We start from the raw sequence: 12,807 nt of genomic DNA on the forward strand, positions 1-12,807 counted from the left end.
CAGAAATCTCATACTTGCAGCCCCATCTCATCATTCTCACATTCTGTTACCCACATGTGTGCATCTTTATGCAGCCTTTCCAGCATTTAATCTTGTGCACAGCCAATGTCCAATAACCTATCCATGTAGCATCACACTCGTTATGCTCAGCGTTCCTCCCATCCTATAACAGATGACAGGACAAGAAATCTGCTCAAAACGTTTTGTGGCTTTTCTCTCAAGTCTGGGAGAGTTGTTTTTGTCATTTCCTGATCCTAGCACACTTGCTAGTGGTTTATGAACAGTATTTCGAACAAACATTTCCTCCAATGAAAATGGTTGTCTGCCTACCAACAGACTAATGCCTCTCGTCATATGTTCCAATACAACCACTGTTCAACGAGCGAGAAGCAAAAGCTACAGGATGCCACTTGCTGTAGTGTTTTTGTAACAGCAAAACCCCAAGGAAGTAAGCACAGGCGTCAACATTGATAGTGCATTCTTTCCTGGCATCAAACTGCTTTAGTATTGGAGCATTAACAATTTCCTTCTGTTTTTTCAGAAAACCTTGACATGAATTGGGAGTAGAACTCAACTAGTCTTAAGAAGGACATCAGCTGCTCCTTGTTCTCGGGACATGGTGCTTTTAGAATGGAATCAAGTAATTGTTTTGTTGGTGTGTGAGGGTGAGGAGATAGGAGACAGACACAGGAGAGGTAAGTTTGTTGGCATAAATCTTTATTCAAAAGAAAATAGGGGAGAAACCTATCCAGCTCTATTACTAAGAGGGGGTTCCCTACCTCAAACCAAATACCAAGATCTCTTTTAGGCTGTCCGTAAAAAATATATAGTCCACCGTTGTGTGTCAAAAACCTATTTCTGTCCCTTACTTGTTTCATTTGAAGTGAACGAGCAAGGGAGTTCCATCTTGTTGTCGCCTGCACTATAAAAGTGTGACCTCCAATTCGTTCTGCATGGTATTTGGGAACAACTACCAGTTTATCTTTGTCTGATGTTTGAGTTCTTACTGGGATGCAATATTCAAATGCATTGGCAAGAGGACTTATAGTGTATTGATGAAGGCTTCTGTAGACAATACATAGGCTTTTGGATTCAATACACCCACGAACTAGCAACCAGTGCAAGGTGTGCAGTGCTGGAGAAATATGGTCGAACGCTTCTTCTTCAGAAGGATTCTTGCCATTGTGTTTTGTATTGATTTCAGTCTTTGAATAGATGATTTTGGGAGACCCAGGTGTATACTATTGGCAAAGTCCAACCAGGAAGATACGAGGGTGTTCATAACCAATACTTGATGGGAGAATGTAAGGACTGGCAATATATTTCTGAGTTTCCTTATCATAAGGAAGCACATGGAGGTCACCTTGGAGATTTGTCTTTCCATTGTTAATTTATTGTGGAAGATAATTCAGACATTTTTTACCTCCTTAATGAGGTGTGGGAAAGTTTTACCTCCTTACTGAGGTGTGGGAAAGTTCTGAAACTGTCCGTCCAGTTTAATGAAGACCAATATTTGGTTGTCATTGATTACCAGAATCTGTGCCTTATCCGGATTTATCTTTAAAAAAGTCTCATCCATCCAGCATTTAATTACACAGAGGGTATTTTGTATCTTTTTGGAGCAATGAAGATCTTCTTGTTTTAGATCGACCGGAAACTGGGTATCATCGGCATAGTTGAGAAACGTGATCCCTGGTGAACTCAGTATCTCCATCAATGGTTGAATATATAAGTTACAAAGGATCAGTGATAATGGTGATCCCTGGGCAACCCCATATGTCATGTGTTGAGGTTTTGAGAGAAAAGTGCCTACTTGAGCTTGTTGTGCTTGGCTTGTCATAAATGAGTGAATACAATTTAGGACAATGGAGCTCATTACAAGTTAGCCAGTATCTTGTAAAAGTGCAGGTAATACTGTGTACCAGAACTTTTACAGGAGCAGCAAAGTATGGGTTGCATGGAACCCCCTTGTCTGTATTACCAGCACCGGTAACATCACTCAGGGAATTACCAGCACCAGTAATACAGGCAATGGATATACCGGCAACGCCAGAAACAAGTGCCAGTAATACCGGCAGAACGGTATTACGGGCACATTATGAGCCTGGACTTGCCGGTAATACAGGCAGATATTTGCCAAAATTACCAGCAAATCCATGCGGAGATGCCACCACCTCAGAGCTGCCGGTAAAGGAATACAGGTGGAGGAAACAACACCACAGGTGCACCCAATCCACGCAGGTGCACCCAATGCACAAAGGAACAGCACTAAAGGCCTACACCCACCTGAACAACCCTTCCCAACACAACCATGCTGCCATTCATTGTAGCCGCCATGGACTTTGAGGTTCTGTATGCTGATGGTGCTGGAGCAGCAACAGTGGTGACAGGAGGCCAGGGACAGAAGAAGGAGGAAGAGGAGGAGGAGGATGAGTATAGGGATATAGGGGATGCAGGTGGTGAGGCAGAGGTGTGCTGTGATCCTTCTTAAAGGGCCGAACCCTGGGCCCTCACAGACAGCCAGATGCACACCATGTACTGCCTAGACAGGGAGACCAATTATGACCTCCTGACCTTTATTCAGGATGACATTGGGAGCAGGATCGGCATCAAGACAGCCATACCAACGCTGTTGACCATCCTGCACTTCCTGGGCACTGGCACATTCCAGCACTCTGTAAGCCAGCTGTATGGTATTTTGCAGGCTGTCTTCTCCAGAGTGCTTGTACAGGTACTGGAGGCTCTCCTGCACCATGGGGGCCAACACAACACCCTCCCAACCACCCAGTCACAGGTAAAAACCACCAAGACCGACTTCTATGCGATTGCAGGAATTGGGCTGTATACGCATAGAGCTGTTGCCCCACCGTGCCTCCGAGGAGATCTACAGGAACCGGAAACAGTACCATTTCCTCAATATGCAGGTGACCTGTGACACCGACCTGACTATCACGCACTGCAGTGCCCGGTTCCCAGGAACAGTACCCTGCCGGCTTACATGGCGCGCCACAGAGGACAAAGGGCCTGGATGTTGGGTGAGTTTATGAACATTGACACCTAAATTGCAGTATGCGTCACAGGCAAGGGGGTCTGAGGTGTGGGGATCCCACAAATGCATATCCGGCAAGCACCCTACACATGCAGGACCAACAAGCGCATGCCTCAATTGAAAGGCCACAACACACAGGAGTAGTATATGACTGGCGATGTATCAGTCACTGACCAGGCCATTACAAACCCTAAAGGACATCCACATACAAGGCACTACATGTACCAGAATGCAGCACCGCCACCCCTCCAAAGCAAGTGAATCAGTAGACTGTGCCACCTAGAGTCATGAGATGTATTTCCTGGTGAGGCATTGGGCATGCATGCACCTACTGACTTGATATTTGCTGTCACAGGCAACACCACTGCTCAGCATCATTACTCACACATACATTTCACTGTCAACGTCATCGAGTCCTGTACCGCGCACTGTTGCCATTTGCATAGTCTCTTGGCACTCTGTTGGGTCTGCAATGGAAGTAGTGTTGGGGTGGAATGTAAGTTGGATTGAGAGGGAGAAGAGCAAGAGGGCTGTGATGTGCAGTTGGCAGCTTCTGTGTCGATGAACTGGTCACTGAGTGTTGGGGCCTTCTGTGCTTGATAGCCGTCATGTGGTATTGATGTATGATTGTGCATGGTTTGTTCTCTTTGCGGGTGATGTGAAGTGTGTGCAGTCAATGGTGCAGTAGAGGCATGGTTGTGTTCTGTTCAAACTATTAGGGTGCGTATGCAGACTCTTGAGTCCTCACTATGGTCAGTTAGTGGCAATGCATATCCTACCCCCAGCAATCCAGCCAAGTGTGACACACTTCCACCCCTGGAAAAACATCTAGGTGTGATATATTTCCTCTGAGGGATCCCCAGATGCAGGAGGGAATGGCATACAACAGGGTGCATGTGAGGGCCAAGGTGACCATTGTGGGGAACTTCGGGCTCTTGAAGGCATGTTCCAGTTGCCTACACTGGTCTGGGGGTGCACTCATGTACACGCCAGAGAAGATGGGGCCGATATTCCTGGCCTGTGCAATGTTGCATTGCATCTGCATCAGACGCAACATACCCCTGCCCTCATATCAGGCCATTCCTGCCACTGCACTGTCGCTCTGCATCCATTCTTTTTATAGGCAATCTATGGAGCGAAAAGGGGACTGTTACAGTTCATTGCTCTGAGAAATCACTTAATGTCCTCGTGTATAATTGTTGGTGCTGTTTGTTCCTGATTGTTCTGAAATTCTCACACTTAGGTGCCTCAAAACAAGTGCATAGTACACAGGAATACAATAAAAATTATTTAGCAAACTCCTAAAATCATCGGTTTCTTATGTCTTAAACAAGCTTACCAGCCCCTATGAAGCATTTTGCAGCCCTTCCCCTGTCACTCCCGTGGAGAGCAGGCAAGTGATTGGGCTAGGAGAGCTGGGCAATCCTGCTTGGGGGGGGGCGCTATCTAAAAGGGAGCTAGCGAAAGGTTTAGTATGGGTAGTTGGGTGAGGTCAGGAGGTGGAAGGAGGATATCTGAGAGACCAGAGGAGGACAGAACGGAAGGAGTGAGTGTGGATGCTGTTGAAGGCAGGGTTCTGTGAAGTGGTTCTGCATGAGTGAAAGGAGCGATTGAACTAGTGGTACAGTAGGAGTACAGGGGTGGTAGAAGTTGTAAGTGGTAGTATAGTGGTTGCAGTGGTGTGGCAGTGAGAGTGAGAAGTAGTAGTAGGGAGTGGTAGTTGCAGTGGAAGGTAGTGGGTATTAGTACAGCGAGAGGAGAGAAGTCATGGTAGAAGTGGTAGAAGAGTAGTGGTTGATGTAGAGGTGGGAGTAGTAGCTGTAACAGCAGATGGTAGTAGTAGAGAGGAGTAGGAGGAATGGGAGTACAGATACGCAGCAGTTTAGAAGAAGTTGTAAGGAAGTGGTAGTGGCAAGGAGGTGCAGTATTGTAGTGGAGAGAAGAATGGTGGTTGTATGAGGTAGTGGTAGTAGTGAGTGGAGGAGTAGAGAAGGGAGGACGTGAGAGGAAGAAAGAAACATCTAAAGGTGGAAGTGGGAAGGCAGAGTGAAGCATAAGTGGGACAGTAGTGTTGTGGGGAGGAGTACATTGTGGGAACATCAGAGTAGCAGGTGAGGCTAGGAAAAGGACAGCTGGAGGGCTCTGAGGGAGTCAAACAGTCTGCATCTCATGAAAACCACCTTGCATCCCAGAGAGACTACAGACAGTAGGGGTTACTGAGCCCAAGCACTATCCAGGGGTTACGGACTCCTGGGCTAGGGTAGCGGTAGTCCAAAGGAAATGAGAGAGTGATGGAAGACCCCAGAGCCACCTATTACCCAAAGTCCTATTTTGGTGCGCCAATTCTGCCCTTCTGTCTTGACTTACGATAATTATATAATTATAAGACCCCCCAAAATCTGAAACATTATTTGGTGTCAGCATGACTTATTTTTGTGACGCCCCATCACATAACCTCCCACGGAATGCACACTCGGCGTCCACGTATCCCAGTAATTAGATTATTTCGTCCTCATGTCCACCAGATGTCAAATCAGGGTCAGATGGATGAGCCTAGGGCTATGTTCTCTCAATGGATTGTTTAGGGGGAATAGTGTGGTGAGAGCAAGAATCTGCCATAACCTGAATGGTTTTGCAATCCAACAGTACGTTGCCCCATGGCTGAGGACACTGTACCTTAGGTGCCTCATCTGTTATCATCAGTACTACATCATTATCACCTATTTTACCGTAAAATGGCGCCTCTGCCACCATGACCACCCTATTTGAGTCCCTTCTTCTACACATTTTCACAAAACGCCCTCTTCTTGTACATATTGCACACATTTTATGAGGGGCAGTGCTCAATGGATCACATCTGATGTGGCCTTGATTCCCGCACCTGAAACCCACAGTTTTCCTTTTGCTCTGCCCTAACACAAAACATAATAAGACTGAATCCACATAGACGGTCTTCCCAGTCTCCTTGAACTTGCCTTTACCCCGTACTACACACACACATCAGCTGTAGGTTCACTGTTTAATTCTTTCCAATTAGATTTAGACATTTGAATGTTCTGTGCAATCTCTATGGTGTCTGCCAAGTCAGGATTTCTCCCAGTCCAAAATCACACCTTGATCTTTCTGTCGTGTGCATCCGTGAGAATGTTATCACGATGAACTTGTTCAGCTGATGTGCTTTCAAACTCGCAGGTGGCAGCTAAGCACCTTAAGTCTGGCACATACTCATTGATAGTCTCTGTGTTCCTTGTTTTCAAGAGTGGAACTTGAACCTTTCCAACTGATGTCTGCGGGCTTCGGCGCAATTTAAATTAACCTTTTTTTTTTAAAATACAGAGAGTTACTTTTCTCTTTAAACCCTTTTTCCAGACGCAAGTTGCAAACTTCATAGGTGCCCATTTCCTGTTCATTTTCATTGGCCAGAAGGTGCTTCAACAGGCACAGTCCCTGCAGTAAAGACACTTTCTTGAGAGGCCAAAATGCTTCCCCATCGTGTGCCTCGAGGTAGGCTTCAAACAGCTCTCACCACAATTCTAACACTAACTTTGGTGAATCCACCACTGGTACAAACATGGGTGGTTGGCTCATGAAGACTACCAGTGTGTTTTCTGACACATGACTGTGGAACTCAACTTACAACCTCAGTGTTCATGGTGATCGCAATAATTGCTTCAGTCTACAACCATGCGCAGTGGTATAAGTGGGAAGCCACAGGGCCAAACACTTGGCATGGATGGGATAAGGATGCTTTCTCTGGGGAACAAGACAACCTGAAAACCGCTAAGACGATACTATCCCCAAAGAGTGGTGAATGAATGGGCAGCTCCATAATGCAACACTATATTCTCAGTACCACACATGCATTACATGCTGAAATGTCACCAGTGAATCATCCATGCTTACAGACAATGAAAATGCACAGTACCTGTTGTCCAATATCAGCACACTAGACTCCAACAGGTCACTAATATTCAATTGTCGTTTTGATCGGCAGGTCCACATCAGTTCCCACAGCACACTACTCGTGTGCGAGTGTGGCTCTACCAGCTGGGGGTTGGCGAGCATTGTCAATGCCCCGATGGGCCGTAGTACTCCTCCACTGATGTGACATACTCCTGACTGGATGTGTCAGGCACATTACCTACAGGGGTTCACAAGGCTTGATGCAGGCTGTGTCGCTGCATTGCCTCAACCCAATGGCAGTCACTACAGAGAGAGACGGAGAATTCCCAGCAGAAAGGTTGGTGTGTCTTGACCCAATGCTCACGGGCTATTCCATTCCCATTGTAAAACGTTGTTAAGTTTAGATGTACAGCTGACACAACACTTAATTACCCTACCACTGAATTCCGGACCCACCACAAACCCTCACATATCAAATCCCCATCTCCCAAAATTCCATGCCTTGTGCAGATACCTGCGCAATACATATAACACAATAATTGACCTTGATGCCTAATGCTTCCACAACTTTACTGCTCATAAAAATGTTTTTTCCTATTGTGTTTTCGGTTTATTCCACAAACCTTACATATACAATTATCATTTAAGAAAACCCAAAGCTATAAAAAGAAAATAAACAACACCAATAATTTGTGCATCAAATAAAAACAAATAAATAGAAAAACAAACAATGAAAAAAAGAATATAAAGCAAAACATATACCAACAATCAAACCATCTGGCATACTACATCACAACACATTTATGTATTCAATTAATGTAACAGTAAAATATAATTTCAGTCCATGATTAAAAAAATCATTTGCAAACCTGATAGCAGCAATAGATAAAGATATGTGCTTCCCAGCTAATATTCGTGACCAAAATTGTGTTCGTGCAATAGCATTCAAATCATACAAAAAATGTTTGAACACTTCTGTCTCAAAGGTTGAAGATTACGACACATAATAAAAAAGATGCCGCAATGTTTCATCGCTATTACCCAAGCAGCACCGCTCTCTTGGATCGTGTACTTTTTGTCCTTGCGCCCATTACTTTGTGTGTTTTGAGGAGATTTAGCCTTATTCCTCCAATGCATATCCGACAATGTAATAAACTGTTTATTGATCACTTTTCTCCTCAATGCAGCCATGATAAAAAAAAGGGCCTAAGAATGCAAGGAATATTTGGTGCTTCACCAATCATAATTCCATATGTCCTTTTTTTATTATCATAGGGGAGGTTAATATAGTATTAAGATTGCGCTTCTTCCATGCAAAGCCGATTCACACTTTTTGACCCAGGAGTAAGAGCAAACAATTCTTATTGGACGCAAGTGAGTTAAGATCCCCTAGCATGGAATTATCTGGTGGTAGCAAAATCTTTCTATAACTCGAAATTTGTTTCCGTAATATTAGAGCTTGCAGTGACAATAAACCTAATTCGAATCTTAAAACAACCATGGGTACACATATGGGCAGCAAAAGCATGATTTCCAAAGTAAGCCTGCCTGTTTTCGCCAGAATATCTGTACTTCAAAACAGAAAATTTCCGAACCATAAAGCAGTGATGGTGCAACCTTAGCTTTGTAAAAATGAAGTACTGTAAGGAAGGAAACTCCCCCAAATTGTGCATTTCTTTGTACATTTGGGCAGCAAATATAACAGTGTATACATATTCTGGCCATATTAAGACCCTGTTCAGGACTGCTATACATTGCAAACCCCAAAAAAGCTCAATTATCAACAACTTCCACTTTGATTTTGTTCAAGTATCCATTGATTTTGATTCTATTCTTGCCTCTGGAGGATGCAATTATCCTAGATTTACGACTATTAATCTACATATGATGCTCACCCATTTAAGACTCCAGGGCAGAAAGACGCTGTTGAAGGCCTACAGGTGTTTTAACAAAGATTATCAAATGATCCACGTAAACCAAATACTGAATGGGGATGGACCGCAGGGACAGAGGAAACGTTTTTATTGCCTCAGAGATGCAACCAATGTTGGAGTTCTACAGGATAAAAAGCGCAGGTACTAACTATGACGCAGCCCTAGTGTAAACCTCTAGATGTCTCGATACACTCTGACAGGGTACCATTCCCATCCAATCTCACCGTAATATAAGTGTGTATGTAAATGGATTAGGGGGTGGGGAAGATCGTATGAAAGGTCCCAGTGCCTCAACTTCCTCCACAGTTTCTCTCTGTTTACCTTATCAAAAGCCCAAGAGAGATTGAGCAATGCCATATGCATCAGTCTATTCCTTCAACAATATTTCTGCTGCAGTGTAGAAGAAAGCCATGTATTGGGGTACCCATTCCTTGTGAAACCCTAATTATCTTCACTCCATTGGATTATATTTAAAAGCCCACCTTGTTATTTTTTCAAGAGGCAGGCCAGCAGAAATCTTACTGCTCACATTGAGCAGTGCAATAGTTCAATAGTTGCACAGGTCCAATCTATTGCCTTTCTTGAACATGGGTATTAAATATGATCATTTCCAAAAGCCAGGATGCGCTCCTACTGTTGAAATATTTGTAAACAGGGCATACTTATTTATAAAGCGCTGGAATCCTGCAGACATCAGAGAGCTAAACAAGAACAACATTAAAAAACATACAATAAATCGTACAACAAAGACATCACAACATATAAAATCGCTGCCCATAAATCAGGGAGTCCATCCGGAGTTGCGGCTCTTGAATGCTTCACCATTCTAATGCAATCTGTAAAATCGTCTTGATAAAAATGCAATTCCCAGGAACCACTCGAAGACTTCATTTAATTATAAACCATATTATTTAAGCAGTATGTAGTGTTGATGAAAGTAAGGGGATTAACCTGTAGACTAGCTTGACATCCCTGACCATTATTAATTTATTTACAGAAGCATTGTGTTTGCCTGGATAAAACAACCTTAAACATTAGTTCACAATCACTACACGATGCCTAATATCTACAACCTTTAAACCCGCTATTATATCGCTGTTTTAACAGATTTTGCTTTTGCTTGCTGTCGGTCCCCTTTCTTGTGGCCAGTGCGTGTAGATTACTGCGCAAGGTCTGTTTTTTTTCATGGATTACAGCATCAAAATGTGTTTTCTTATTGTGCCGCGGGCATTCCACCCTTATTACCAGTTACAGCCTCGTCTATCACTAATTGATGAAAGTAATCAGAAAAGAAGGTACCGAAAATATATTCTCTCTTTCAGTATCCATTAATCTGTTATATAAGTGAATCAAGCTACAAATACATTTTTTGTGCTTGATTTATGTGTCAGATTAAATGGTTTCCCACCCTGCTTTAATCAATGTGTTTTGGAACCATCCGATGTTGTATTTTTCCTGTGAATTGTAGAAGGAACACCAATGACTGAGTCCATCTCTAGTTAAAACCACTATGTGTAACTGTTTACTACCATTACAACTAGAAGCCTAGAATAGACTCAAGAAGCTGTGTGAATTAAAATAGTGAGTGAGTTGTGATGATGCAACTAGAAACAGGTTTGCTCCAAGATACTATAAGAGTTTGCTGAAAATCAAGGTGCTTTGGAGTAGTCATCGTTTCATATTGGGAGCCACAAGGCCAGCAATCACCATCACAGGTTCATTTGTAGGAAGAAAGCTTGATTAGTTCTAATATTGGGTGCAATGATAGGACTGGCTTAAGGATCCGTCCCTCGAATTAGACTAGCAAACCATGATGGAGCTGGTCTTTGTAAAAAGGTCTCAAATATTGAGAGGCATTCTGTTAGTATATAGACGGAAGCAGCACGAATCATTTGATAAACCAGGTAGAATTCTAGTATGTGAGCTTGTAGTCTGTTGATGAAGGGAATATTGACCCGTGTCACGATGCATAACAGAAAAGTCTGCGCCATAGATACAGCAGGATGCAGTCCTCTTTCTATGCTTAATTGTGATGCTTTGCTTCTGCTGCTGCTGCGGGGAAGAGTAAACATTGCAGACTGGCTGGGGTGTGCTTTCCATGTAAAAGAAAATGAGGCATTGCTCTGTTGGAAGGCAATCTTGCCTTCCCACAAATGGCTTTAATTTTTTTTTTAAACTGCAGTTCATACAGGGGCTCCCAAATATTTGAGAATCTGTAAGCATCCACAAGCGATGCAACGTTGATCTATATGGATACTGGGTTAACTGAATAAAAGAATGTCTAAGGTGTCTCCTTTAAGCAAAGAAAATCATTTTTAAAGTTTGGTTGGCATTTCTGGGCTTTGGATTTGAGTTTTCACGTTTAACTAATTAAAATCTATGTCGCTGTAACTCATTTGGAATGGCCATGGGTATGCTATCCTATATTAGACAGGCGCTACACACATTTGGTATCGCAGGGAATCGATTATCCAATGGGGACAGTTAAGTACTTCGGTGTGAGTTAGCTTTACAAGTAAGAAATCTCCCGCCATTGTTGCATGACTGGTCTAGAAGAAGACCACGCCTGTAGGAGGCAGATGACCACATGTTTTACATGGGAATGTATGCCTAACCTCAGCCAGGTGAAATAAAGGGAAAGGAGAGCCACCTACACCTGTTGCCAGTGCAGAAAAATAGTGTTCCCAACAAAGCCATTTCTTTTTCTTACACTGTAAATTCTTTTCCTATGACATCATTCCACGTATTCCACACATCACATTGATTTGCATGCCAGCATTTAAACTTTCACATCTCCTGCCACATATGTACGTCATTGAGGTATGCGTTAAACAACAGGATTCTGCATTACGTATATAATTGTGTACTTAAAATGTCTTCTTAGTAAGACCAATGCAGACTTTCTCAAAGTGACATGTCTGCTTCTAGGTGGGCTACCCGTTATGATGAAGAATGTGATGAGGAATTCAAGCAATTCAATTAAATGTATTTAAAAAAAACAGCAAATAATGTTTACGTTGTCCATATTTGACAAGGTAGAAAGGTAAAGCATTACATAACGCAACACAAAAACTCAAGTGTTTTATTTGGAATTGCACTAGATAGCATGTGGCATGGGGAATAGCACCAAGTTAATTAATAAAAGTCGCAATGGCAAAGCCAAAGGTTTGGACTTTTGTACAGCCGACATCTGTGGATGGGTATTCTGCCTCTGCGGTCCCTAGCAGAGAGAGCATGGGCCTGGCCAGCATGACCAAAAGAGGGTGGTAGATATACCAAAGATTGCCAACAAATGCCCTTGAACACACTCCGTTGCAAAGGTTTACCATCAATTGCCCAGGTACATGGTCGCTGCCGATGACTGCCATCAAATTCCAATGTTTTTGCCTCAAAGCCAAGGACTGAAAAGAAATGCCTAAGATCTTGCCCCTTAGCCAAGGACTGCCATCAACTGCTGGAATACTGCCAACTGTTCGCCTCTTTGCCAAAGACTGTCTTAAAAGGCTCAGAAACTTGACCCAATGAGCTAGATCAACATCTGCCCAAGAACCTTCCAATTGCCAAGAATTTACATAGAATCTCGTATTTTTGCCCTATTGCCAAGAATTTTGAACAACTGCGTAGGTACTTGAGCTCATCACAGTCAAAGAGGGGGACAACTAAGAGGGGGTGACGAAAAAGAACTATTAATAGCCCAGAAAGGCCAATCAGGTAGAGCAAGGGAGTCTCCCGACTACTGAACCAAATCTGATTATGAAGGATGAACTACTGGGAACACAGTCCAGAAAAAACAAGAGGGAGAGTGGCAAGCCAGGGCGCAAACTTGAACTTCTATTATGATTTATCAAAGTTATACCAGCATTCATTGAGGATTCTGGCATTACATCCCAGACCTGCAGTAAGTTCCCCAAGCATTCTACA

At 43.2% G+C, this 12,807-nt stretch overlaps 1 long non-coding RNA gene across 1 annotated transcript in view; it reads left to right on the plus strand.

Annotated features, from left to right (window-relative positions):
* The first annotated feature begins 546 nt into the window (after window positions 1-546).
* Window positions 547-12,807, plus strand: part of LOC138453523 (uncharacterized) — a 38,158-nt gene continuing 25,897 nt past the window's right edge. The window contains exon 1 of the long non-coding RNA XR_011260457.1: window positions 547-695. This is a non-coding gene — a long non-coding RNA (uncharacterized lncRNA). The remainder of the gene's footprint in view (window positions 696-12,807) is intronic.

Source organism: Ambystoma mexicanum, chromosome 4p, assembly GCF_040938575.1.
Source record: "Ambystoma mexicanum isolate Mex_15411 chromosome 4p, UKY_AmexF1_1, whole genome shotgun sequence".
Classification (NCBI taxonomy): Eukaryota; Metazoa; Chordata; class Amphibia; order Caudata; family Ambystomatidae; genus Ambystoma; species Ambystoma mexicanum.